Below are 8,832 nucleotides of genomic sequence, written 5' to 3' on the forward strand. Positions count from 1 at the left end.
ACAAGTTCAACGTCGTTTGCGTGAAGCAATCCGAAAAAAACGCCCGGATTTGTGGCAAAACAATTAATGGCTTTTGCACCACGATAATGCGCCTGCTCACACTTCATTGCTTGTTCGTGAATCTTTGGCCAAAAACGAAACTGTAACGATGCCTCAGCCTCCATATTCGCCAGATATGGCTCCATGTGACTTTTTTCTATTTCCAAAAATAAAGAGAACATTAAAAGGCCGTCGTTTTACAAGCATAGATGACATTAAAAGCGAATCGCTGAAAGAGCTAAAAGCTATTACAAAGATCGAGTTTCAAAAGTGTTTCGAGGATTGGAAAAAGCGTTGGCATAAATGTATTGTATCCGAAGGAGACTACTTTGAAGGCGACAACATTAATGTAGATGAATAAATAAATATTTTTTTCATAAAACGAAAATTCTCGTTATTTTTTGAACACACCTCGTATATATAATAACAATTATAATTTATAATTTCAGGAAGGGTGTACAAAATCAAACATTGCCCGCACTAAGTCTTTCTTTATTGTTTGATGAGGATGAATTGGGAGAATAATCTCAAAATATTGAAACATGATCAATATGATATTCTTTAACATTGTTTATTTATTATTTAATTTAATACTTTGATCAATATTACTATATTAATATTTTATAACATCATATACTTAATATAACTACATTTGTTTTATTTTTGTATTTATGAAACTTTATATTTTTATTTATAATTAAGTTTACCATGATGTAAATACATCGTAAAAAAGCTTTTGTACGCATTACTGAGTACATGAAACGTTCATGAAAGCACCTACCTTACCGGCATTTACAGAACTTGAAATATTGCAGAATCAAAGTTAGATTAAAAATAAAAACGCTTTTTTAGGGTGTAGATATATGTCCAAGAATTACTCAGTTCAAATTTCACGCAATTCTATCGAATGGTTCTTTCAAAATTTGGTCAAGCAGCACCAAATCTTAATTTCTTCGAGGTGTTATCAGGGGCGTTTCATATCTCCTTAAGGGAATTTTAATTCAGGATTATTTAAACCCCTAGCATTGCGTTAAGCACTTCCATTTTTTATTATTATTCGTTAAAATTGAAAGAAATTCAATGTGAAAATTCGATAAGAAATCTGCTTTATGTAATCTTTATAATGTACATCTAATATATATCCATATACTAGATAATATTAAAGTAAACATTAAATAAAGTATTGTACGTTTATCAATTATTTTATTTCGTGTTCTTCCATAATTATATAAAATATAGCACTTTTAATAATTTTAAAAATTTTACTTATATATTCAGTAAATAATTTATTTATAGTATATCTAGTTGTGTTATATAATTTTAAATATTTTCTATAATAATTCTAAAAGTAATTAGATAGTATTTTATAAAATAATTCTTGTAAAATGGATATAATCATTTAAAATTATTTCAGTGAATTGTAACGGCCCGTAAAATAATTAGCTTATTTTCACAGCCCGTTAAAGATTTTATTTTCACTGGTCGGTGCGGGGCTCACCGCCGCCCCGATCAGCTAGCCGCTTTCTGGCGTTCCGCCGAATCCGGGCGGGCACGCGCTGCCCTGAAAAGGGATCGCGAAAGCACGGCTAATGCACGAGAGCGTGCGTGAGTTCTAATCACGGGCGTGGGAAGGGACGGAGGTGCCTTCCTGGGTACGCCCAACACAACGGCAACACTTGAGTAGGTCAAATCGGGCTTTATTCTCTCAGGCAAATCTATACACAATATCGCGTGCCGAGATTTCGCTATTAATGTTATTTCAGAGAGAGAGACGCTCGCTCGCGCAACTATCGCACGTTAAATAATCGCTTACAAACGTAACGAAACTCACCGTGAAGTAGCTGCTGCAGACAGACTACCCCTCGCTACTCGCCCGCGTTATCGCCCTTGCTCGGGCGGGCAAGTTCTGCCCCTGGTAATCGCCCACTCGAGGTGACGATCTACAGGTCCCGGCGATCCTCGGGGATGGTCTCTGCTTCCTTACGCACTTTCACTTTCTTCTCTTGCCGGTCGCTTTCCTTTTCCTCTCGTTCGTACGTGCACGTCACGATCCCTCGAGCTCGCCGGTCTAAGTCCAAGTCCTCTCAAAAATCGTTTGCTCTCCCCACTCTCCCGTTACGGCGCGCGCCTAATCGAGTCTCGTTCTGTCTCTCTCTCTTCACTCCTCGCTCGCTTGCCCGCTTGGCCATGCTCGGCCTCGCGCGGGGACAATCTTCCGCGGAAACGGCCCCGGCCGTTATAGAATCAATTCTGTATTAATTTTACGCCAGCTTTTTATTACTTAAGTATCATTTTGAAAATTAATTTGGAAACAATTCAAAACATTCTTACTGTAATGATTTCAAAATTATTATGTTAATATTGCATAAAATAATTCTTCTAAAATGCATGTAATATTTGAAAATTATTTCAGTGAATCAATTTTGTATTAATTTTATGTCCGCTATTTATTTCTTCAATATTATTTTAAACATTAATTTTGAAACAATTCAAAATATTCTTATTGTAATAATTTTAAAACTATTACGTTAATATTTCATAAAATAATTCTTCTAAAATGCATGTAATATTTGAAAATTATTTCAGTCAATTAATGTAGTAATAATATTCGTTATATTTCTGAAGGAAAAAAAACGGACATAAAATTAATACAGAATTAATTCATTGAATTAATTCTAAAATAATTATATTATTTCATGAATTAATTTTGAATTATTTTAGAATTAATTCATGCTGTGTGGGATATTATACTGATTTGCATATATCTGTGATATATTAACTGTTTAGAAACTGTTGGAATACTTTTTTTAATCGACAATATCTGAACGAAAAAAATTAAGATATCTCAAATTTTGAAAATGGATTTTCAAGGATATAGTTGGCTTTTCAAATCATTCTCTTTGTTGAAAAAAGATTCTCTGCTATAGTATAAGACTTTCGACATATTAAAAAATTACTTTTTTCAACTTTTTAGGTTGCAATATCTGAAAAAACCTAAATTCTACGCAAAACATTACTTAAAAAATGATCCTGATTTGTCTAAGACCAAAACCGTGAGATCTGTGTAATTATACGATTAAATGAGATTAAATACATTTAATCTCATTTTATTAAGTACATTTTATTGGAAAATATTGAAGTGCATAAAAAATATTGAACAAATCTCATTAATTACCGCGTTTGATTGAAAAATATTCAAAGGTATTAAAACATATTGATTAAATGTTATTGAAATAGAAGTATCGATCATTTATTGGAATATATTGATAATTATTCGATTTAATGTGATTAATTATTAAAAGGAATTAAGAAATATTTGATTAAATGTTATTGAAATTGATTCCTCCAAGTAGTTATTGGAATATATTGATAATTATTCGATTAGATGTGATCGAATCGTGTGTTTCATTGGAAAATATTAAAAAAGAATTAAGAAATATTCGATTAAATGTTATTGAAATTGAATCCCCAAGCAGTTATTGGAATATATTAATTATTATTCGATTGAATGTGATTGAATAAGGAGTTTGATTGAAAAATATTGAAAGATATTGAAAAAGATTGCATAAAATGTTATTAAAGTAGTACACTATTAAGAATGATTCAAAAAGATTCAAATTAATCCTAATTTTCCGTATTAATTGTGATTAATATTCAATTGCATTAAAAATGATTCAACTTTAATCCTTGTCTTGATTGAAAATCAATCATTTCATTAAAATTAAGTTTAATCTATTTTAATCATTTCCAAAACTTTATTTTTAGCAGGGCTTACAAATGAAAAGTATCCGGGTTGGTTTGATAAAAATAATTCATGTTATGAACTGTAACGGGGGGGATAGCTGCAAAAATGAGAAATTTATTTAAGAACAAACTCCCACGATGCAGAGCAAACCGCCGCTCCGTTAACACGTATGTTAATACGTGTATTCACCTTAACGTCAGCTGACTTATCTTAGTTGTCTTCGGTCAAGCAGAGTTGAACTCACCTTAAGTCACGTGCCTTGTGATACTCGATGAGTTTTAAGTGTAATCGACTTTGCTCCTAATACATTTAATCCCCTAGCTATAATCGGATTAAAACCTAAGCCTTTTTCAATTGTTTAAACTATTAGGAAAAATTATGTGACGAAATCGGCGAATAAATTTAATAGATTTTATTAATAAAAATCACTACAGTCTTTATCGAGCCGAAAGACTGACGCGCGCGAATAGGATTTACAATTAAATAACTTTCGGTGAGAAAGAGAGAGAGAGAAGATACGAATATTGGCGCGATCTAACGCTCGGCGCGAATACAAAAAATCAACGCTAACACCGTTGGACAAAATATCAAATATATTATGTCACGCGATAATTAAGGGAGGTGCACCTACCCTGCGGTGCAATTACGGTGATCAGCCGTAATTGTTGAAGCAAATTAAAGGTGCTCCTCCGATCCAAATCAGCTGTGCTGCCTCGATCGCAAATCTGCTGTTTAATAGCTATCACTTATGCTGCTGCTTTTGTGATGCTGCTACTGTTGCTGCTTCCTCACTCACCCTTGCACACGTATCCAAAATCCAAATAAACTATTTATTGGCAAATCGGTGAAACAATGTGCAAAACTATTTTGGCGGTACTACACACGTAACAGCTGAGATGTAACTGCTAATTCAAAAGATCGCGCGCCCCCTCTCTCTCTTAATACTTAGAACTAACGCGCGAAAATCAGAATCGCGAACGGTACGATTAATTGAATCCACTACCGTTGCAGCCCCCTCCAAGTTCTGACTACCCGGGCAGGACGAATACCCGCGATTCGCTGCCATCAGGAACCTGAAAGTAATAAAGAAGGAAAGGAAACAAAATAACAACTCCCTTCTTTATTTCGGCTAATTTATTTGCCCTCCAGGGCCTACATCATCGTTTGGCTACACCTGGCGCGCGATGTTTCGGGTAGCGCCAGTGTGTAGCCTTCTTCGGGCACCGCTGGGAGTTGGTCACCCCAGGCTCCCCACAGATGTAGCAGCCCCTCAGCTGCGACCGAGATTGAGCAGCCTCCCGATCTTGTGATGGCTGCTCAACAGCCAGAGGGGACTGCTGGGCACTGACTCCCTGTGAGGCGGTGATGGTCACGCCTCCCACCGTGGCGGTCGCACGTCCATCCTGCGACCTGACCACGATGGTGGTATCAGGAGCCATGCGCCCGTCCACATGGACCGTGAGCGTCGGTCCAGCGTCAATAGCTCCCGGGGCTCTCTTCTTTTGAGCCGGCGCCGGGAGCGCTGCGGAGGACTCTTGTCCGTTATCCACCCGCAGCAGGGCCTCTCCATAGGCCCTCTGACGCTGAGCCATCCCTGCCCACTCCCCGAGTAGCTCTTCTGCGCCCTGGCGGCTCAAAAAGCGTCTCAGGTGCTCCTGCACCTGAGACTGGAGTTCTTGGGCGAACCGCCAGGCACTCTCCACCTCGTTGATCCCCAGACGCACGTGTCTGAAGTCGAGGAGGAGAATAGGCTGCTCAGAGATCCGGGGATGATTGCAGACCCAGTGCGAGGCCCCACAGGTTTCCCTGGGTCCTGGGCATTGGCTCGCACTGTCCGACGTAAGGGTTAGGCCGGACTTGAGGGTCTGCACCCCCTGGTCCACTGTAGACTTGGGACGTTCGACACTGTCCTGGTCCTCGGTCTGTGTCGAAGCGTCCCGAGAAGCCTTCTTCGGGGCGACCCACGACGAATCCCGGAGAACCTCTGCCACCGAGGCATTGCGCCGATCCCTTCGGGTAGTCCCTTCCAACTGGACCCTGGCGAAGCTCCGCAGATCTTCAATTAGCTGCGTCGCATCAGGGCCCAGTTGCAGATCTAACAACATCTGCGTGACCACCTCGAAGGTCTCCTCTTCGACGACGATTCTCCGGTCCATCTGAAACATCCAAAAAACAACAAATTTCGGATGAATCTCCCTGCGCGAAGAAAAAATCCTAATAATAGCCGCATCCCACCGAGTTATACGCTCCCTCGCGATTCTTTGTGGGAACGTCCTGGCCCTCGTCGGTTACCGCTCGGTTTTATCGGCCCAACCGTCCTTTGTACGACGGGCACGGTCTTTCGAGGCCTACCTCTCCCTCTATTCGCCTTCACGGGAGAGTTGTTGCCCCTCGCTGGACCGGTGACCGTCTCTGGAACCTTTCGAGGTCGACCTCGACCTCTCTTAGTTGGGGCAGATACCGGTAAATCCGACGTCTCGGTGGGAACTTTATCTACGGCCGTGGGGGCTAATTATTATGGCTAATTGGACCCGCTCGCTATCCGATAAATCCCCTTCCGATAAATCCCCGCGGATACGCACGAAGGATTTTCGTGCGCATCCGCGGAATCGTTCGCATCCTCCGACGGCAGTTCATCTGGCGGCTCGCGAGGTTTGATGGCTTCCTCGCTTTCCCCATCCTCACCCGGACCGTAATATGGTTTAAGGTCTTTGGCATGGAAGAGCTCAGACAGGATCTCCACTGATTGCCTAGCCTGTACGTGTTGGAACCACAAACCTCTTCAATCACGTACGGGCCGGCATATTTCGGCGCTAATTTAGCTGAAATACCTTGAGCAGCTGAAGATAGAATCCTGTTCCTCTTCCAAACCCAATCTCCGACCTTAAACTCGGGTTGCCGTCTCTTCAGGTCATAATAAGCCACCTGATGCGCAACTTCCTCCCTTGACTTGGAGTTAGCTCTCTCCCACAAATTAGGAAGCTTCTCCATATGTTCGGCCTAATCTTCCACAGCCTGACCCTCCGAACATTCAAGGGCCTGCTGATCTTGGGTTCTTCTGAACGTCAAAGGAGGTACCGGCTGACGCCCAAACATGAGCATCGCAGGACTATATCCGGTGGCGCTATGAGTTGCCGAGTTCAACGCGAAGTTGAACTCTGACAGGTGTTCATCCCAGCTTTTATGATCACGGCTTACGTAAGGCGTGATCATGGTCTTGAGTGTCCTGTTTACTTGCTCTGTGGGATTCGCTTGGGGATGATACACGGGAGTCAAAGCGCGCTGGATGCCGTTCATCTGCAGGTATGAATCGACCTCCTGATTCTTAAATTCGGTTCCATTATCCGACAAGAATACCTCTGGCGCACCAAACCTAGTGACGATCCTCTCGTGTAATTCCCTTGCGATTGTCTTCCCATTGGCCTTGCGTATCGCAACACACTCTACCCAGCGAGTAAACAAGTCTACAAATACTAAGATATACTCAAAACCTCGAGAGCTTTTAGGAAATGGACCAGTGATATCACCGGCCACCACCTGCCAGGGTCGTGATACTTGTCTACGACCCATCAGCCCGCAAGGTGCTCTTTGTTCCACCTTGCACTGCTGACATACCGGGCAACTCTTTACGTACTCCCTGACCTGATCATACATTTTAGGCCAGTAGTACAAGCGCCTAGCCCTGGAGAACGTACGCTCTCGTCCTTGATGTCCTGCAGTAGGAACATCATGGACTTCCTGGAGCACCTGGTACCCTTTCTCCCTAGGCACCGCAAGCTTCCACGCTTCATCGTTGTCGATGGACCCTTCACCATCCTCATCAGGCTGATAATGATACAGTCTCCCTCCCACCACCTTCCAAGTAGGATGAGAGTGTGGGTCCTGGCATACTTCCTGGTATTGTTGCAAATACCAGGCGTCAGTGGTCTCCGGCCGACTATTTATAGCACTCACTTCAATCCCCTCCTCCTCATAGGCCCTAGATAAAGCGTCTGGCACCACATTGAGATCCCCTCTTCGATATTCGATATCGAAGACATTGCCTTGCAATGCTAGCGCCCATCGCGCTAATCTTCCCGTGGGATTTCTCATATTGTGGAGCCATTTCAGGCAACTATGATCAGTGATGACCTTGAAGTGATGCCCTTCAATATACGGCCAGAACTTTCCAATGGCCCATACCACTGCCAAGCACTCTTTCTCGGAGACCGTATAATTTCTCTCAGCACTGTTGAGTGATCGGCTGGCGTATTCTATTACACGCTCCTCTCCATCGACATCCTGTGCGAGAACTGCCCCGATCCCACTGTTACTAGCATCAGTTTGCAGTACAAACTGACCGTTCGGATCGGGTGATTGCAGTATTGGGGCGGAAGTCATCGCCTCCTGCAATCTCGTGAAAGCTCGCTCTTGCTCCTCCTCCCAAGAGAAACGTACATTCTTCTTTGTCAGGCGGTTTATAGGTTCAGCGATCATGGCAAAGTCGGGTATAAAACGTCTATAAAACGACGAAACCACAATTACGTCGTCAAGGTAAGCAAAAGCGAATGGATCCATATCCGGGCCTATCACCTTGTCCATCAACCTCTGGAAGGTCGCTCCTGCGTATGACAGTCCGAAGGGCATTCTCTTAAATTAAAAGTGCCCTAATCCAGGAACTGTAAACGCTGATATTGGACGCGATTCTTCCTTTAAGGGAATTTGATGGTACGCACTGCTCAAGTCCAACGTAGATATGAACTTTGCATCCCTTATTCGTCTTAGGATATCGTTCATATATGGTAAAGGATAGGCATCAGGTTTGGTAATTGCATTTACCTTTTGATAATTCATACAAAACCTATATTTTCCATCTGCCTTCTTTACCATTACTACTGAACTTGACCATCCGCTGGTCGCTGGTTCGATAACATCCTTTTCCAGCATATCTTTGACCAGCGTGTGCATTTCCTCTCGCACTCTATCTGAGACTATGTAGTACTTCTGTTTGATGGGTCGAGCATTTCCAACATCTATTTCATGCTCAACCCCCACGGCACAACCTAAAG

Source organism: Phymastichus coffea, unplaced genomic scaffold (genome assembly GCF_024137745.1).
Source record: "Phymastichus coffea isolate CEN01 unplaced genomic scaffold, Cenicafe_Pcof_1.1 PCOF00029, whole genome shotgun sequence".
NCBI classification, from domain to species: domain Eukaryota; kingdom Metazoa; phylum Arthropoda; class Insecta; order Hymenoptera; family Eulophidae; genus Phymastichus; species Phymastichus coffea.